Source organism: Nyctereutes procyonoides, unplaced genomic scaffold, assembly GCF_905146905.1.
Source record: "Nyctereutes procyonoides isolate TBG_1078 unplaced genomic scaffold, NYPRO_anot_genome, whole genome shotgun sequence".
NCBI lineage: Eukaryota > Metazoa > Chordata > Mammalia > Carnivora > Canidae > Nyctereutes > Nyctereutes procyonoides.
In genome coordinates, this window is record NW_026575051.1 from 48,702,103 (window position 1) to 48,720,242 (window position 18,140).

The 18,140-nt window shown below is 44.1% G+C and overlaps 1 protein-coding gene across 2 annotated transcripts in view; it reads left to right on the top strand.

Annotated features, from left to right (window-relative positions):
• Positions 1-13,884: 13,884 nt before the first annotated feature.
• Positions 13,885-18,140, top strand: part of ANKRD6 (ankyrin repeat domain 6) — a 201,088-nt gene continuing 196,832 nt past the window's right edge. Inside the window, exon 1 of one of the 2 annotated variants that reach the window (XM_055330658.1) lies at positions 13,885-13,906. The gene's annotated coding sequence lies outside the window, so the exon portion shown is untranslated. Of the gene's footprint in view, positions 13,907-13,940; positions 14,082-18,140 lie in introns of those variants that run through there. The other variant, XM_055330657.1, reaches the window with a different exon arrangement.

Sequence of the window (18,140 nt, forward strand, 5' to 3'; positions counted from 1 at the left end):
ACTCAAACTTTGAGACTCCTTAATATTTGGTCAGTAAGAAATAAGGGGGAATCTTGCTAGGGAACTTCTAGGAAAGAGTTTGCTTTCTCATAAGAGAGGCCAATGAATCAGAAGGGCCGCTTGACACCACCCTTTCCTGCTTTGAAAACAGTTGTGTAAGAACACAGTACTTGGAGGTAGGGAAGCCATCTTGCAACCATGGGTACCAAGTCTAAAACCAAAACCCTGTCATGGAAATGACAGGATAGAAAGATAGAGTCTGGATGACTTTGCCGAACTACTGTACTCAGACTTGGAAAGGCCTATCCCCAAACTTCTTATTTCATGAGAATTTTTTTTAAGTAGTCTCCACACCCAGCTTGGAGCCCAACATAGGGCTTGAACCCTGAGATCAAGATCTGAGCTGAGATCAAGAGTCAGAAACTTAGCCAGCTGAGCCACCCAGGTGCCCCTTAGAAGTCCATTCTTGAAGCCACTGTTTTCCCATGGTAAAAATAGAAAATGATACTATTTATATGGCACACTGACATAAATGGTCAGGCTACTTGCAGCCAGAGGCTCAGAGACTTTGGTCACCTCAGGTCCTGCCCAGCTGCCCCAAAAGGCTGAAGAAATCAATAACTTAGCTGAATCGGGATCCCTGGGTGGCGCAACAGTTTGGCGCCTGCCTTTGGCCCAGGGCGCGATCCTGGAGACCTGGGATTGAGTCCCACGTCGGGCTCCTGGTGCATGGAGCCTGCTTCTCCCTCTGCCTCTCTCTCTGTGTGTGTGACTATCATAAATAAATAAAAATTAAAAAAAATAACTTAGCTGAATCTATAACCCATTTATTTGCACACAAGTGGTAGTAGCAAACCATTTGGGAAGTTCTGCTTGAATTACTGTAGAGGGGTAAGGATACCTAGCTGGCTTGGTAGATAGAGCATGCAACTATAGATTTTGGGGTAATGAGTACAAAATTCACACCCAGCTAGAGCTTACTTAAAAAAAAACAACTCTGAAAGTGAGTGTTCTGACCTTTGCAATAGAATGTGTCCTGATTGACACAATATATACCCTTTATGAATTGGGGGAGGAGGGAAGCCTGGGTGGCTCAGCAGTTTAGCACTGCCTTCAGCCCAGGGCCTGATCCTGGAGACCCAGGATTGAGTCCCATGTCGGGCTCCCTGCATGAAGCCTGCTTCTCCCTCTGCCTGTGTCTCTGCCCTCTGTGTGTGTGTGTGTGTGTGTCTCTCATGAATAAATAAATAAAATCCTTATAAAAAAATAAGCCTCAATCTTTAAAAAAAATGAATGGGGGGGATGGAAGGAATGAGTGGATAAAACCTGATCATATACTTGGTGATAAAGTTCAGAAATTATGTTATATTCAATGGATTTTGGTAAAGGTGTCTTAAGATATTATGGGAGATAATTGAGGCCTCATTAAAAAGGGAACTCATTTTTTGCTTCTTTCTACACTTCTCACTTCATTCTTCAATCTACATGAAAACTGGCTTTCTATGCTTTTCATGCCAGGTGACAGAAGATGGTGGCCCCACCCTTCTAGTCCCCATGATAGTGGTCCCAGGCTCTAGAACCAGGCTACCTGGGTTCAAATCCTAGTTTTACCACTAACTAAGCATTGTGATCTGGCCTAAGTTACCTAACCTATCTGTGCTTCAATTTCCTCATCTCTAAACTGGTGATACTGTTATATATCTCAATAGAGTTGTGGGAATTAAATCCACTGAACTGTGGGTGTGTGTATATCTATATAGCTACATATCTATATTTAAAAGGCAAACACTATATACGTATTAGTTATTAGTATCTTTTCTTTTCCAAGGCAAGAAGATTTGATTGAGTTTGGCCCAGTGGTCCACTCCTGGCCTAATCTCCCAATCATACTTTACACAGTGCCATGTATGCTACACTTTTAGAGCATTTCTCTCAGCTATAATTCAATATTTGATTGAGGACTGTATTCACCACAAGACTCTGGGACTATCTGATTTTCTCTCCATTCTGTTCTCAGTGCCTAGCACAGTGGTCAAAACTCCATGAAGCACAAGCTAGGGATTACTGTTTACATTGTATTCCATGTGCAACATGACAACTTGATGGTGGTCAAGTCCTAAATGATATGCTGAATTAATGGTTTAATCCACTATGGCTGGGGGGTGTGGTTGGTGGCTGCAGAGGTCTAACCTCATGAGCATGGAGGCAGCTCTTAGCAAAAGGGGATAAGCTGAACAGAAGCCTCTAAATGTGTCTACCATGAGCCTCACCTGGTCAGACAGAAGGGATGCAAAGTCAACAAATGTCAGGTAGACATTGTTGGTGGCATAACCAACACTCCCCTTACCCCTCTCTTAGTTTGTTATACTGAAATACTTTTGGGTATCACCATACTTAGGGAAGGAACCTCAGACCTAAAGGTTGAATCATGGTTCATGACTTACCTAGGTATAGTAACCACATCCCTTACCACCTTGTGACCGAGCTGTATCCAATGATACATAAGAAGAAATATATTTAAGGGTCATCTGAGAATAATTTGTTCCCAAATTGAAATAAATGCAATGAGAAGGCCTGTCCCTTTCTCCTGCTTAAATGTCAAGCTAAAGACAAGAGCCAAAAAATAAAATAAATAAAATAAAATAAAATAAAGACAAGAGCCAATACTGAGTGTGATATAATAAATTATAGAAAAACCCTAAACTCAGATTTTTTTATGTAAGTTATTATGTGTTTTATGATTTAAACCACTATAGTCAAGCATGCTGTCTCTTGTAGCCAAACACAGGCTAACTGATAAATATGGTCCCATTATCTTTGGAACTGAAAGTGAGTGATGGAGCCAGATCAGACAATCAGTAGCTTAAAATCAGAAACAGAGAAGGATGCCCACTGCCACCATTTCTATTCCACAGTGTGCTACATCCTTGATTGCAGGATAAGATAGGGAAAAGAATCAAAGGTATGTGACACTAAAAGCAAGTACTATCCCTAAAAGAAAAAAAAATCAATAAATTGGATTTTATTAAAATTATAGCTTTTTCTTGTAAACTCCCTGTTAAGAGAATGAAAAGACAAGGTGTGACTGGCTGGCTCAGTTGGTAGAACATGTGACTCTTGATCTTGTGGTGGTGTGTTCAAGCCCCACTTTGAGCATAAAGATTACTTGGAGAAGAAAAAATGAAAAGCTATAGACTGGAGCGAAATGTTTGTTAACGATATATCTGAAATAGGACTCACATTATAACATGTAAAGAATTTTTGAAACTCAACAGCAAAAAAAAAAAAATCCAATTGGAAAACAGGCAAAAGCATGAAGACACATTTTTTTATTTTATTTTTTTTATTGGAGTTCAGTTTGCCAACATATAGCACATCACCCAGTGCTCATCCTATCAAGTGCTCCCCTCAGTGCCTATCACCCAGTCACCCCAACCCCCCGCCCACCTCCCTTTCCACTACCCCTTGTTCGCTTCCCAGAGTTAGGAGTCTCTCATGTTCTCTCATCCTCACTGAATTTTTCACTCATTTTCTCTCCTTTCCCCTTTATTCCTTTCACTATTTTTTATATTCCCCAAATGAATGAGACCATATAATGTTTGTCCTTCTCCGATTGACTTACTTCACTCAGCATAATACCCTCCAGTTCCAACCACATCGAAGCAAATGGTGGGTATTTGTTGTTTCTAATGGCCGAGGAATATTCCATTGTATACATAGACCACACCTTCTTTATCCATTCATCTTTCGATGGACACCGAGGCTCCTTCCACAGTTTGGCTATTGTGGACATTGCTGCTAGAAACATCGGGGTGCAGATGTCCTGGCGTTTCACTGCATCTGTATCTTTGGGGTAAATCCCCAGCAGTGCAATTGCTGGGTCATAGGGCAGATGTATTTTTAGCTCTTTGCGGAACCTCCACACAGTTTTCCAGAGTGGCTGCACCAGTTCACATTCCCACCAACAGTGCAAGGGGGTTCCCCTTTCTCCTCATCCTCTCCAACATTTGTTGATTCTTGTCTTGTTAATTTTCCCCATTCTCACTGGTGTGAGGTGGTATCTCATTGTGGTTTTGATTTGTATTTCCCTGATGGCCAGTGATGCGGAGCATTTTCTCACGTGCTTCTTGGCCATGTCTATGTCTTCCTCTGTGAAATTTCTGTTCATGTCTTTTGCCCATTTCATGATTGGATTGTTTGTTTCTTTGCTGTTGAGTTTAATAAGTTCTTTATAGACCTGAGAAACTAGCCCTTTATCTGATACGTCATTTGCAAATATCTTCTCCCATTCTGTAGGTTGTCTTTTACTTTTGTTGACTGTTTCTTTTGCTGTGCAGAAGCTTTTGATCTTGATGAAGTCCCAATAATTCATTTTTACTTTTGTTTCCCTTGCCTTCATAGATGTATCTTGCAAGAAGTTGCTGTGGCCAAGTTCAAAAAGGGTGTTGCCTGCGTTCTCCTCTAGGATTTTTTTTAAAGATTTATTTATTTATGATAGACAGAGAGAGAGAGAGAGAGAGAGAGAGAGAGAGAGAGAGGCAGAGACACAGGAGGAGGGAGAAGCAGGCTCCATGCCAGGAGCCCGACGCAGGACTCAATCCCGGGACTCCAGGATCATGCCCTGGGTCAAAGGCAGGTGCCAAACCGCTGAGCCACCCAGGGATCCCCTCTCCTCTAGGATTTTGATGGATTCTTGTCTCACTTTTATATCTTTCATCCATTTTGAGTTTATCTTTGTGTATGGTGAAAGAGAGTGGTCTAGTTTCATTCTTCTGCATGTGGATGTCCAATTTTCCCAGCACCATTTATTGAAGAGACTGTCCTTTTTCCAGTAGATAGTCTTTCCTGCTTTGTTGAATATTAGTTGACCATAGAGTTGAGGGTCCACTTCTGGATTCTCTATTCTGTTCCATTGATCTATGTGATGAAGACACATTTTACTGAAGAAGATACAGGATGTCAAATAAGCACATGGAAAGATACTCAGTCTTTTGGTCAGAACCACCATCTTCCAGTAGTCATCCAAAATGACCAACCCAAAGACAAAGAGGAGAATAACCCACTATATGTGGTTATATATAACCCACTTATATTCTAAGCCTTAGAAAACATGGATTTGTTCCTTTGGCTGTATACATGCTAATCTACAAAAAAGGTGTTACGGTAGACATCAAGGCAATGGGCACTATTCAAAAAGGAGTACCTCACGAATGTTCCCATGACAAAAATGGAAGTCTGTAGTGTGACCCAGCATGCTGTTGGCATTGTTGAAACAAATGAGCTAAAGGTAACATTCTTGCTGAGAGAATTAATGTATGCATTGAGCACGCTAGGAGCCAGATAGCTTCAAGAAAAAAGTGAAGGGAAATAATCAGGAAAAGAGGGAACCCATAGAGAAAGATAATTGGGTTCAACTGGAGCACCAGCCTACTTCACCCAGAGAAGCACACTTTTTGAGAGCCAATGGAAAGGAGCCTGAGCTTCTGGGATCCTTTTCTTATAAATTCATGGTGTAATGAGTATAAACAAAAATAAAAATACTCTAGGATGTAAGAGAAAAGAGAGTCAATATCACTAGCCATTAAAGAAAAGCAAATTATTGGGACAATGATGACATACTACTGTTACCTATCAAAATGGTTAAAACAGGGGCACCTGGGTGGCTCAGTCATTTGAGCATCCAACTCTTGGTTTCTGTTCAGTCATGATCTTAGGGTCCTAAGGTCGAGCCCCACATCGGGCTCCACGCTCAACAAGGAGTCTGCTTGAGATTCTCTCCCTCTGCTCCTCCTCCTGCTCCCACCCTCTCTCTCTCTTTCAAATAAAAACAAATAAATAAATCTTTTGAAAAAATAGCTAAAATTTGAAAAGTAGTAATAACAGCAAATGCTGGCAAAGATGTAGAAAAACTGGATCTCTTATATATTGGTGATAGGAATGTAAAATGACATAGTCACTCTGTCAAACAGTTAATTTGATCTCATGGGTCTTGATATTGAGCCCCATGTCAGGCTGTGTACTCAGTGAAGTCTGCTTGAGATTCTCTCCTCTGACCCTCCCCCTTCAAATAAATAAATCTTTTTTAAAAAATTAAAAAGGGGGATCTCTGAGTGGCTCAGTGGTTTAGCGCCTGCCTTCAGCCCAGGGCATGATCCTGGAGTCCTGGGATCAAGTCCCGGGGTTGGGCTCCCTGTATGGAGCCTGCTTCTCCCTCTGTCTATGTCTCTGCCTCTCTCTCTCTCTCTGTGTGTCTCTCATGAATAAATAAAATCTTTAAAAAAAATTAAACATGCAACTACTGTACAACCCAGCAATTGCATTTATGGCCACTTTTCTTAGAGAAATGAAAACATGTTTATTTTTAATTTTTTTTGTAAGATTTTATTTATTTATTCATGAGAGACACACAGCGAGAGAGGGGGCAGAGAAAGACTCAGGCTCCATACAGGGAGCCTGATGTGGACTCGATCCCGGGTCTCCAGGATCACACCCTGAGCCGAAGGCAGGCGCTAAACCACTGAGCCACCCAGGAATCCCCAAAAACATGTTTGTATAAAAATCTGTATATGATTGTTCAGGGCAGCTTTATTCATAATAGCCAAACCTCTAAACAACCCAGATGTCTTTCAACAGATGAATGGCTAAACAAACTGTGCTACATCCATATTATGGAATATTACTCAGCAATAAAAAGAATGAACTATTGAAACATACCAACAACTTGGATGAATCTCTAGGGCATTTACACTGAGTGAAAAAAAGACAGTCTCAAAAGGTCACATTCTGTATGATGTCATTCATAAAACATTCTCGGAAGATAAAATTGTAAAGATGGAAAACTGATTAGTGGTTGCCAGAGGTTAGGTTGGTATGGGGAAAGGAGAAGGTGTGGAACATGAGTAAGATTCATTGTGGTAATGGAATAGTTCTTTACCCTGATTGTGATGGTGGTTAAATGAAGCTACACATGTGATAAAATTGCACACACATCATACCAATGTCAATTTGTTGGTTTTGATATTGTGATATAGTAATGTAAAATGTAACCATTGGGAGAAACTGGGTGAAGGATACACAGGACCTCTTTATACTATTTTTGCAAATTTTTGTGAATATAAAATTATCTCAAAATAAGTTTTTTAAAGATGTAAGGATTAGAAAGGAAGAAATAAAATATCCTTACTTGTAGGTACATAGAAAAGTAAAGAATTTACAATTTACTCAAATTAATAACAGAATTTAGCAATGTTTTTAAATGCAAATATAATAAAAAAGATATTTGCATTTTTGTCAACAACACAAGGGGTAGAAAATGTACTTTTAGAGGTAGAGATATCACTTACAATAGTAAAAAGATAATAAATCTCAGAAAATGAATAGTTTTTTTTAAATTTTATTTATTTATTTGCATGAGAGAGAAGGAGCACTAGAGAGATAGCAAGCACAAGTGGAGAGCAGAGGGAGAGGGAGAAGCAGGCTCCCCACTGAGCTGAGAGCCCCATGGGGGCTTGATCCCAGGACTTGGGATCATGACCTGAGCCAAGGGCAGACACCCAACCAACTGAGCCACCCAGGCACCCCAGAAAATGAAAAGTTCTAAAACATTTAAGTCACTACATTTTTAAGTAAATGTCAAATATGTTCATAGATAGAAAGATACAACAGTGTAAAGTTGCTGATTCTCGGGACGCCTGGGTGGCTCAGCGGTTGAGCATCTGCCTTCAGCCCAGGGCATGATCCCAGGTTCTGGGATGGAGTCCGCATGGGGCTCCCTGCGAGGAGCCTGTTTCTCTCTCTGCCTGTGTCTCTGCCTCTCTTTGTGTCTCTCATGAATAAATAACATTTTTTTTAAGTTGCTAAATCTCTCCAAATTGCAGAAGCAGCAAACTATTTCTTGCTCCCATTACATGAGAGCACAGAGCATCTGTAATCATACTGAGCTCTATGATTCCATGTGATTTCTCATACTGGCAGCCACTCTTTGCAGTATATTCTCATAGCAAGGACGGAAGCTCAAGGTGAGAAAAGCAGGGGCAAAGAAGCACTAAAGTCCACAACATATTTAAAGCTTCTGCTCCAACATGGTGTTGGTCAAGACAAGTCACACAAGTCCCAAACCAGTGGGGCAGAGGAATCTATACCACTATAGGGAAGCATGGCAAGGGTAGAAAGGTGAATAAACAATCATGAATTTAAAAATGCCATCTGCCATATAGATTCTCTGGATTTCAAATCAAGATCACAAAATTTTCATGGAGGGGTACCTGGCTGGCTCAGCAGAGTATGCAACTCTTAATCTCTGGGTTGTGAGTTTGAGCCCCAAATCTGGCATAGTTTACTTAAGAAAATTTAAAAATTTAAAAAACAGAACCCAAAATTTTCATAGAGCCAGACAAGCTAAACCTAAAATGTCTCTGGAAAAGAGCTAAGAATACTTGAGATTCTTTATGAAAAAGAGGTAGATCAGGGTAGGACTTCTATGATCAGAAATCAAGATTTTTTTTAAATTTTATGTATTTATTCATGAGAGACAGAGAGAGGCAGAGACAACAGCAGAGGGAGAAGCAGGCCCCGTGTAGGGAGCCCGAGCCCGACATGGGACTCGATCCTGGGTCTCCAGGATCACATCTTGGGCTGAAGGTGGCGCTAAACCGCTGAGCCACTCCGGCTGCCCAGAAATCAGTTTTTTTTTTTTTTAAGATTTTATTTATTTATTCATGAGAGACACAGAGAAAGAGAGGCAGAGACATAGACAGAGAGAGAAGCAGGTTCCATGTAGGGAGCCTGACATGGGACTTGATCCACAGACTCCAGGATCACGCCCTGGGCCAAGGGCAGGCACTCAACCCCTGAGCCACCCAGGCATCCCAGAAATGGAGATTTAACAACACCAACAAAAACCCCACCAATTTTCAGGGCACCTAGGCGGCTCAGTAGGTTAAGTAACTGCCTTCAGCTTAGGTTATGATCCAGGGGTCCTGAGATCAAGCCCCACATTTGGCTCCCTAAGTGGGGAGTCTACTTCTCCCTCTGCCCCTCCCATTGCTTGGGAGCAAATAAATAAATAATAAACAGCAAATAAATAAACAAAATCTCAAAAAAAAAAAATACCGGGGATCCCTGGATGGCTCAGCTGTTGGGCATCTGCTTTCGGCCCAGGGCGTGGTCCTGAAGTCCCGGGATCGAGTCCTGCATCGGGGTCCCTGCATGGAGCCTGCTTCTCTCTCTGCCTGTGTCTCTGCCTCTCTCTCTGTGTGTGTCTCTCATGAATAAATAAATAAAATCTTTAAAAAAAATACCAATTTTCAGGCAGTATGGCACTTGCACAGGAATAGGCAAATAGAACAAAATAGAGAACCTAAAACAGACCCAAGCATACATGGAAACCCATTGTAATGCTTGCATGCTTTGGCGTTGCAAATGAGAGGTGAAATGAATTTCAGATGGAATATGGTCTTAAATATGAAAGGCAAAACTTTCAAACTTTTTAAAAGATTTTTTTTTATTTAAGATTTTATTTACTCACGAGAGACACACAGAGAGGGAGAGATGCAGAGACACAGGCGGAGGGAGAAGCAGGCTCCATGCAGGGAGCCTGACGTGAGACTCCATCCCTAGTCTCCAGGGTCACACCCTGGGCTGAAGGCAGCGCCAAACCGCTGAGCCACCCAGGCTGCCCTAAGATATTATTTTTTTAAGTGATCTCTACACCGAACATGGGGCTTGACTCATAATCCCAAGATCAAGAGTCACATGCTCTACTGACCGAGTCAGTCAGGTGTCCCAAAGCTTTAAAACTTTTAGAAGGGCAGCCTGGGTGGCTCAGTGGTTTAGCGCCGCCTTCAGGCCAGGGCCTGATCCTGGAGCCCCAGGGTCAAGTCCCACATTGGGCTCCCTTGCATGGAGTCCGCTTCTCCCTCTGCCTCTCTCTCCTCTCTGTGTGTCTCTCATAAATAAATAAAATCTTTAAAAAAATAAATAAAACGTTTTTATTTATTTATTCATGAGAGACACACACACACACACACAGAGAGAGAGAGAGAGAGAGAGAGAGAGAGAGGCAGAGACACAGGCAGAGGGAGAAGCAGGCCTCATGCAGGGAGCCCGACATGGGACTCGATCCCAGGTCTCCAGGATCAGGCCCTGGGTCGAAGGCAGGCACCAAACCACTGAACCACCCAGGGATCCCCTAAATAAAACTTTTAGAAGAAAATATGGAAGAATATTTGTATACCTCAGGGTCAAGAAGGATTTCTCAAAACACATGGAACAGGGCAACAGACATGACTAACAAAAGAGAAAACAAGAAAATTTATTAAATGTTAAAGATGTTCAATTGTACTAGTAATCGGGAAAATACAAATCACAACCATAATAAGAAATAATTTCACACAAACACGCACAAACCAAAAATAAGTGCTGGCAAAGATGTAGAGGAAGGGGAACTTGAACACATTGCTGATGGAAATAAAAATTGATACAACTGGTTTAGAAAATTTTGGTGGGGGGCCTGGGTGGTTCAGTTGGTTAGGTTAATTGGCAGGCTCTTGATTTTGACTTAGGTCATGATCTCAGGGTTATGAGATCGAGCCCTGGGTTGGTGCTAAGCACAGAGCCTGCTTGGTATCCTCTCTCTCCCTCTCTCCCAGTCCCTCTCCCTCCCTCTCTGCCCATTTTCTTGACTATGTGTGCTCTCTCTCTCTCAAATAAATAAATCTTTAAAAAAAATTTGGCATTACCTAGTAAATTTGAATACATACATACCTTAAGACAGAACAATTCCACTTCTATTTTTTGTTTTTTAACAATTCCACTTCTAGATAAAGATCCTGAAAACTCTTCCACGCATGCATCAGGAGAAATATTTGAGTGTTCATAGCAACACTGTTTGCAACAGCAAAAACTGGAGCCAACCCAATGTCCAAAAGTAGACTGGAAAATAAATTGCAGTATCTTCTTACAATGAAACACTATATAGCAGAGAAATTGAATAGCTGAATCTCAAAAACAGAATGCTGAGTGAGGAAAGCAGGATGCATAGGAAGAGGGCAGAATGATTTTTTTTTTTTTTAAGATTTGTTTATTGGGCAGCCCCGGTGGCTCAGCGGTTTAGCACCACCTTTGGCTGGGGCATGATCCTGGAGACCCAGGATCAAGTCCCACGTTGGGCTCCCTGCATGGAGCCTGCTCCTCCCTCAGCCTGTGTCTCTGCCTCTCTGTGTGTGTCCCTCATGAATAAATAAATAAAATCTTTTTAAAAATATAAATATTTGTTTATTTATTTGAGAGAGAGAGAGTGAGTGCGTGTGCACTCCAGCAAATGGGGGCAGGGGAAATGGCAGAGGGAAAGAATTTCAAACAGACTTTCCTATTGAGCACAGAGCCCTACACAGGGCTCAATCTCACAACTCTGAGATCACGACTTGAGCTGAAATCAAGAGTTGGATGTTTAATTGACTGAGCCACCCAGTGCTCCCAAAATGATTCCATTTACAAAAAGTTCAAAACTAGGCTAAACTGTACAAGGTAGTGTTTAGGAATATATACATATAGATAGATATAGATATAGATATATACATATATATTTGTGATAAGAGAATTATTAATACACACAGGCAAAATTTTTTTTTGGTTGTCAAATGATCCTTTATTGAAATATTTTCCTTCATAGTTCTTAACCAGCTGGGCATTCCACTGCACCACTGTTGATGTCATCTATGAGGTCACGAGGATGGCGAATGTTGCTCGAAATCAGAGCAGATTATATTCTCAGAAAGTAGGGAAAACTATCATTGGCAGAACAGACTTTCTTGTAAGGCAGAAGGAGGAGGTAGGGAGGTGGATCTATGAGGCTGGCTTTGATTAAGCTGAACAGAGGTACAAGAATGGAACTGTAGGCTGGGAGCCTTCCTCCTATAGTGGGAAGTTTAGAGTCTCTTTTCATTAGTTTTCCAAAGACTGTGTGCCCACTTGGAGATGAGCAAACAAGATCTGTAAGCAGCTCACCCACTGCCTGCTTTGGCTCTCATGAGGCCCCTCAGCCAGGAATTCCCACTAGTCAAAGCCTGGGAACCATTACAGACCAGTTGGCTTCCAGGAGCAGGAACATGTTTTATGGGTTAGCTTTCTCTTCTTTCAGTAGAATTAATGGGTGATTGCTCTGACTGCCCACAAATGAAACTTAAAACTCCATCTCATTTCGACTTTATGGTGATGTTTTAAAGCTTCCCAGAGGAATGGAGCACTCTGTATCTCTAGCAGTTCATTTAAATGAACAGCTAGGAAAACTCTTTAATCTGGAAACATACAAGAAAGAAATTATCAAGTTGATAAATCATACATACATATCTTGACTTTGGGGGTTCACCTATAATTCACCGGTGACTTGCCTAGAGTGAAATCAAGAGCTACGGATGGGCAGGGAAAGGAAATGCGCTTTTTTTTTAAGATTTTATTTATTTATTTATTCATGAGAGACACACACACAGAGAGAGGCAGAGACACAGGCAGAGGGAGAAGCAGGCTCCATGCAGGGAGCCAGAGGTGGGACTGAATCCAGGGTCTCCAGGGTCACAATCTGGGCTGAAGGCGGCCCTAAACCGCTGAGCCACAGGGACTGCCCAGGAAACGTGTTCTAGATGAGGAATGACAGGGATGGGAACAAATCTGAAGAGGGTCAAAGCACACTCAAGGGAGGTTTCACACCTTGCCAAGAAAAGCTGCAGCTATGGCTATGGGGCGGGGAAGTTCTGACATTGTAGAGGGAAATCAAGCACTTACTCATTCTGGGTGTGAGTTTGGATTTCTCCTACCCTACGGAATGGAATGCACCCTGAAAGAGAGAGGGAGATCAATATCTTAAGAAAAAAAGAGAGATCATCATGTTCCTTTGCCTCTGGAAACCAGGCCTATTTCAAAGCAGATAAGAAAAATCAGGTTCAAAATAAGCTTATCCCAACCCTCAGGTAAGACTGGGACTCCATTCTAGGGCTCAACCCTCTCCGTCCTGCTGTGTCCACAGCAGTTACCTGTCATGCTCCTTGAAAAGGTTGAATGAGGTTCTATTCATTCACACATACACCGGACAGTACTTTATTGGACGCTCACGATTTTTCAGGGAACTCTTCTAGGTCCTGAAGAAGTAACCGTGAAAAACAGACCAAGTTAGGGCAGCCAGGGTGGCTCAGCCGTTTGGCGCCGCCTTCAGCCCAAGGTGTGATCCTGGAGACTGCCGGATCGAGTCCCACGTCGGGCTCCCTGCATGGAGCCTGTTTCTCCCTCTGCTTGCGTCCCTGCCTCTCTCTGTGTGTCTCTGAATACATAAAATCTTCAAAACAACAACAACAACAAAAAAAGAAAAACCAGACCAAGTTAGTGGTACGTAAACTGTGCTTTGAATACAAGAGTCAGGAAAGCTCAATGCTTTTGTGTGTGTCCATGGGATGGTTCTGACAAGCTACTTACAGACACGCTGTTTGCAACAAGGACTTCCTTACCCTTTCCAGCTCTTCAATGCATCTGCATCATCCATCCCTGTTGAGCTTCCACTGGGCTATTCCGGTTAAGTGAGCTAAGAGTAGCCTGAAATACCCATTTGGCCACGGGATGAGGCATGTTCTCTGCGCCCAGTCCCTCTCCCTCCGATAAACCCTGGAGCCCCGCGCCCGGAAGAGCTCACCCCACTGCGGCGCCCCCTCGCTCCCGCAGGAGGCGTCCCGGGGGGCGGCCCAGCAGGGAGCGGCCTGCAGCCCGCGGGCAGCCCCAGGGCCGTGCCCCCGCCACGCCCCTCCCCGGGCCCTGCCGTGCCCCGCGCAGGCCGCTGCGGGGCGCTGCGGCCCCAGGTTGGGAGCCCCGGGTGGGCGGGGCCAGGCCGTGCGGGCTGCGGGCGCGGCGAGCTCCGCCACAGGTAAGCCGCGGGGTCCGCGGGGCGAGCGGGCGGCGGGAGGCGCGGCGCTGCGCGGCGCCGAGGCCCGGGGCCGCCGGAGGCTGCGGGAGCCGTCCGCGTCGTGTCCCTCGCCCCCCACCCTGTCGCCGGCCGCGGTCCCTGCCTGCGGCGCGGACGTCCGGCGCGCGAGGGAAAGGTACGGGGCGACCTCGCTGGGCTCCGTGGAGACGCCCTGCACCTGCACTCCCCGGGGACCTCCCGGCCCGGGGGACGGCGTCGGAGGCGGCGGCGGCGCTGCTCCCTCGGCGCCCCAGGTCGCCGTCTGCTCGGCGGGGAGACCCAGAGGGAGCGCCCGGCCCCCCTCCCGCGGCCTCGGGGCAGCCGGGACGGGCAGGGTCTTCCCGGGGCACCGCCCTGGTCGCTTCGCTCCACTCGCCTCCCCGGAGGACAGAACTTGGGGGGCGGCGGCGAACTCCGTCACCTCTGCGGGTCCCCTCCGCTTTCTCCCGTGAGCTCAGAGTTCGAAGAAAGTGGGGGTGGGGGGGTGGGGGGTGGGGGGTCCCAGGCGTTGCTCCCGGATGCGGCGGCTGGCGGTGCGCGGGAGGAGGAACGGAGGGTCCCCCGTGCGGCTCGGCTGGGGCGCCCCGGCAGCCTGCCCCTCCCCTTCCCTCTGCGCCGGCTGCGGAGGGGCGCGGACCCGGGGCGCGGGGCGCGGACTGGGGCCTCGGGGGAGCCGCCCCGGCCGGAATCCGGCGCTGGGGGCTCGGCGCGCGGCATCTCCCGGGGCCGGGCCGAGGAAGCGAGCGCGGGTCTGACTTCGCACACCCGCTTGCCCGCACTGGGCCTGGGGATGCAGGTGCGGGGCTTCCGGTACATTTGGGGAGCGTCGGGGGAAGTGGGGGGCATTATTTGTGACGGGAGAGGGGCTCGGATTTCATAAAGCTGGTCAAGAAGGTTTCCCTGCAGCAGAGTGCGGTGGATCAGGTGGTGGAGGTCTGCTTGACACGTACGAGGTTGTGTCTTGATTCCACCACTTGTTAGGTGTAGGACTTTGGAAACCCCATTTCTTTCTTTCTCCTTTCCTTTCCTTTCCTTTCCTTTCCTTTCCTTTCCTTTCCTTTCCCTTTCCCTTTCCCTTTCCCTTTCCCTTTCCCTTTCCTTTCCCTTTCTTTCTTTCTTTCTTTCTTTCCTTCTTTCTTTCTTTCTTTTTCTTTCCCTTCCTTCCTTCTTTCCTTCCTTCTCTTTTCTTTTCTTTTCTTTTTTTTTTCTTTTCTTTCTTTTCTTTCCCCCTTGTTTCTCTCTCTCCCTTCCTTCCTTACAAGACTAGTGAAGTGAATCAGTGGGAATGGAGAAGGAACAAACAAATCTATCTGTAACTGGTGGTGATCAATTAATTTTAAACACCACTGCCCTTGGACCAGCCTGGAAAACCCATTTCACTAAACTTAGTTTTGAGAACCGTAAACTGGGTGTATTATACATAATTGGGTAGTATTGTGGAAATTAAATGAAATGATGCGAGTAAAATGCTTGGCATGGTGCTCTTGAATGTTAGGCATCCTTTTTGTGAACCTGTTGAATGGTTCTGTTCATTCATGTTTGGGTAAAGTGTTATAGGCCAATGTAAGTGTAAAGAACTTGGCAGTGAAGACATATACACCTGGGTCCACAGTAGTGTACAAGTGTACTGATTGTCTCTGAGGAGATATTTCCCATCCCTAAAATAGCAATAGCAACCTGTTGTTTTTGCTTGTAGTAGGTGCAACCATACGGGTTTAAGTGTTTAACTTCCTTCTGCCATCCTTAGCCAGTGCTTAGCATATGGCAAATGAATTTTTTTTAAAATTAGGGATGTAAATGAAAGTTGGAAGAGTTTTCTGCCCTTTTGGTCATAAGAGGGGAGGAGAGAGTTGGAGACGGTGGAGAAGAATAAGACACCATAAAACTACTAGCTGCACATTGTTGGAAGGTATGAACTAAGGGTGATAAATGCTCATATGATGGGGTTCCTGGCTGGATCAGTCAGTGGAGCATGTGACTCTTGATCTCAGGGTTGTGAATTCGAGCCTATGTTGGGTGTAGAGTTTACGTAAAATATAAATATGTATATATATGTATACACATATGTATATGTATATTGGGACACTTGGCTGGCTCAGTTGGAGGAGTGTGCAACTCTTGATATCAGGGTTGTGAGCTAGAACCCTATATTGGGTGACACGTTCATTTTATTTTATTTTATTTATTTTGTTTTTTTTTTTTTTTCCATGAAAAACAGGCAGAAACATAGGCAGAGGGAAAAGCAGGCTTCCCACAAGGAGCCCTATGAGGGACTTGATCCCCTGACCCAGGATCATGCCCTGAGCTGAAGGCAGACACTTAACCACCGAGCCACCCAGGCATCCCAACATGTTCATTTATTCATTCCTTGTTTTTTAGTGATTATACCAGAAATTAACCTTAACTTCCCATTTAAATTCATCATCCTCTCCAGAGCCCTCGGGCTAAGCATTTACTTCAAGTAAAGGTGGATGGCTAGTGATCCAACTCAACTTAGAGACAAGGCTTACTTTCAACTCCGGAGGCCCTACCACATAGAAATTCTGTGTTCCCATCCCCATTATGAAATATACCTGCACAAAGTATCAAACTACATGTTCAATGTAAAGAATAAGAATAGAGCCCACGCACCCAAGTACCCATCACCCATTTGAAGAACTAGAGCATCCCCATGGCCTTGGAGCCCCCAAATAACTCTCCATGGCATTCCATTCCTCCTTCTTCCTGCAAGGAACCATTGGTTGAATTTGTGTTAATTTTCTCCTTGCTTTTCACACATCATATGCTACATAAAAAGGTCTGTGAAAGGGAAGTTTCCAAACAAGCATTTCCTCAATAACCTGGAGCATTCTTATTGAACTTAAAAGCAGGATATTGAGAGTAGGATGCAAACCACAAAAAAGCTGACAGTCTCAAAGTACTGGGGTGAGGCAGTCTGTCTTTCAAGGTTTCCCCCAGGTTTCTTTGGCACAGGCTCTGCGGGCGTGTTCTGTCTCTATAGGGGAGGTGTAGTCTCTTCCAAAATAGCTTGGAGGCTATAATTTTTAAAAGCTTTGCTTGAGTTCTTAAGAATGAGAAAAACAGTAATTTGTGTGCATGTGTTTTAGAAGTTTTTTTTTTAAATGCAAATTATCCAGGGGAACATTGTGTGGGATTTGAAGGATTAAACCAACAGAGAGCAATCTTTAAAAATGATTTTAACCCAATTCTTTTCCTGGTTGTTATGTTTGTGTTTTGGACTTTCTTTTAAGTTACTTTTTCAGGGTTCCACAGCTCTCCAGAGAATATTGCACAACTCCATCACTTCTTGGTTAAGGCAAAAGATTCCTAAACTTGGTTCATGGCTTATTTAGTATGTTAGTATGTTTTCACAGTGCCCTAGTTTTAAGTAGTTCATCATAGTTCGGTTCAAACAACTTATTGAATATATACGTCCTAACAACATAGAAGCTATTTTAAAGAAATAATACACATAAACTGAGAGAAAAAATATTGATCATTCTTAAATAACCATAATTACAAGCAAGATGTGTGTACCTGTACTAATTCTTAAATCTTGGGATCTTATTGGATACCACCACTCTCATTTCCTTTCGACATTAACTTTTCGTAGCACTTGCTTTTTATTTTATTTTATTACGATTTTATTTATTTGTTCATTAGAGGTACACAGAGAGAGAGGCAGAGACATAGGCAGAGGGAGAAACAGGCTTCCTCCAGGGAGCCTGTGGGACTCTAGATGTCAGGACCCCAGGATCAGGACCTGAACCAAAGGCAGATGCTCAACCACTGAGCCACTCAGGTGCCCCTGGAGCACTCACCTTTTTTTCACAGCATCCACTGAAAACCCAGGTTTTGCAAAGATGTGTATGATGTTATTGATAGGAAGGAGTGTAATGTGATCCACCATTGAAACTGAATTCTGGTTTGTAGGTTCAGCATTTTCCAACCTGTTGAATACATTGTGTTTCTCAAAACTTTCAAATATCCTACCTAAGGCCTTTGTGAATTTGCTACAGTATCCAGATTACCTTGGTACTCAGTTTGGGCATTGTTGGTCTAAGGTAATAAAAACCCTCTTCTAGGGAGAGGGCAGTTACTAAAGAAGGGGTCTGTCTGAAATAGCACCAGGTTAAGCTACTGTGTGGAGTGGGCTACATCTTGGCTTCTCCTCTACATAAATGGAATGGCTAAA